Raw genomic sequence first — 2503 nt, 5'->3', positions numbered from 1 at the left:
AGACCCTTTCTGAAGAAGGGTCTAGGCCCAAAACGTCAGCTTTCCTGCTCCTCTGATGCTGCTTGGCCTGCTGTGTTCATCCCGTTCTACACCTTGTTATTTCGTTATCTCCCTTGAGTTGACTGACACCCATCGACAATCATAACAAGCTTCCTAGCTATGTGTCTCCACTAAACGGAAAAGCAATACAGCAGCATTGTGAACCTAGTATCTCTAGCTGAGGGCAATGTGCAAAAAGGCAGGGACAAAAATGGCAAGGCAGGCATGTTTTGAGCACCCAAGTAGGTTCAGTGTGGGCGAGCACTAAGAAAGCAAGTAAACAGCCCAGACAAGCAGATTGGACCAATCCATGGTCTGGATATGTGTCGCTGAGTGCAGTGTCCTTGCTGCAACATTACAATGATAGTTGCTGTTGCATTATGAGGTGCAACACTGAAGTATAGAAATGTCCCACATGTGGAGTGGAGATGTTCCATGAGGGTTCTTAGACGATGGTGTGAAGACTCTGCATCTTTTTATTTTACTTTATTTTTGTTTGTGGGTTGAATTGGGAAAAGATCCAATTTACAACAAAAGACCGAGGAAGGAATTGCAATAGGTTTATAAAGAAAGTTATTGAAACTCATTTAAGTCATGTTTACACTGATGCTTTGCATTTTCTACCTGATATGTCATAAGCATACTTCTTCTTGTTTATTTGGATTTCTAATTCCATTTGCATTCAGGGAGCTCTGGATTTATTTGCCCTCCTGCTCACTTTTGAGGGTATATGCCTTGACTTTGAGGGAATATGATTCAAATCATCTCCTGTTTAAAGGAAGCCTGTTATTCAGCTACGTTTTTCCTTGTGAAGCATTTGTTCCAGTTTTTTTTATTAATTTAGGGGATGTGGACATCACTGACCAGGTTGGCATTCATTAACCATCCTGGTTGGCCTTGGGAAGTTGATGGTGAGCTGCCTTCTTGAACCACTCCAATCCATTTGGTTTAGGTACACCGACAGTGCCATTAAAGAGAGGTTTCCTGGATTATGACCCAGTGACACTAAAGGAACAGCAATATATTTTCAAATGTGGTTGGTGAGGGGCTTGGAGAGGAGCTTGCAGACGCTGGTGGTCAGGGAGAATCTGACCTGCTGGGTTTCGCCAGTATTTTCTGGGTTTTTTTCATCTTTTAACTTGCTGAGTTTCTCCAGTATTTTCTGTTTTTTATCTTTCCTTGTGTATTAGACACTCTCCCATTTAATAAACCTATTCCTGGGCTTGCATCCATGTTTGATGTTGCATTTTATTTTTTTTATTGGGGTTATTAGGTAATAAAATTCCTTTCTCTTTCACTCATTAAAACCTTGTAATTAGCTCCTTCATTTTGGTCAAATGAACTACATCTTAATTGAAGTATGATATAGCTACGCAGTAAAAATGAAAAAAAAAAAGTTGTTGTGACCTATATAAGAGAATAAAAAGATGGGAGCCAAGTATTCCTCCTCACCTGGACATAACAACGTAAAAATCCTGGAATGACTTACAAACCAATTGGATGTCACCAGTGATAATTTTAGGGTCTTACTGCATATATAAATTGAAGCAGGTCTAATGGTCTTCTTTGTCTTTCTCCTCTTGCGGTCAATTTTTGAAATAATCTATTTGGACGGTTACCTAAAATTTTGGTAGATTTCTTTGAAATAAAACTAAGAGTCAAGATGCCTTAAAAAGGCAAAAGGTGCTGAAATTAAACCTCAACATAAGTTCATATTGGCCTCTATAAAAATGTACACACTCTGTGCCTGATCTTTCATTGACTCAATTACAGAAGTTTTTTGTCACACGCTTAGGGATAGGGTGAAGTGCTAAACACTGGTGTCATCACAGCAACCACAATTAAGTGTTAACCTTGTGGTTGACATATCCTTGGTGCATGATTACCAGAATTGTTGAGAATGGTTGCCCTTCAAAAAAAAATTCATGCATAATAATATTGCATATATAAATACAATTTCCTTTGCAAATAAAAAGTAATCTAATAGAAATACTAAGGAAAGCACTTGAAGGAAGTTGCTTGATCTCAATGCATTAGTAATACTCTAAACATGGTGGAATATTACAGCCATATTTCAGCAGTCCAACTGCACCCTGCCTAAAATTAAATTATTTCATCACTGACCAAGGATCCAGCCTGGAATCTATTTGTTCCATATGGCTATAACATTTACTGATGATTTTGCTGAGGAATGATCAAATTGTTGCAGCAGGCCTGAGGGGCTGAATGGCCTACTCCTGCTCCTATCTCTGATGGCTTTGTCTTAATTAAGTCAGCTACAGTTATGTTTCTGGTAACACCAGCATGTTAATGATAATTGTCTTTGTTACCACTTTACTTGTACAATGGTCAAATACACTTGTTTTGAATAGTCTTCTGCACGTGGAGTCATTTAACCTTGCCAGACTGTAATGTTATACTAAACATTTCACATGATTTCAAAAACTTAATTTCTGTAATCCAA

The sequence above is a fragment of the Rhincodon typus genome, chromosome 12 (genome assembly GCF_021869965.1).
Source record: "Rhincodon typus isolate 14 chromosome 12, sRhiTyp1.1, whole genome shotgun sequence".
Classification (NCBI taxonomy): Eukaryota; Metazoa; Chordata; class Chondrichthyes; order Orectolobiformes; family Rhincodontidae; genus Rhincodon; species Rhincodon typus.
Note: the sequence above shows the minus strand (reverse complement) of the source record.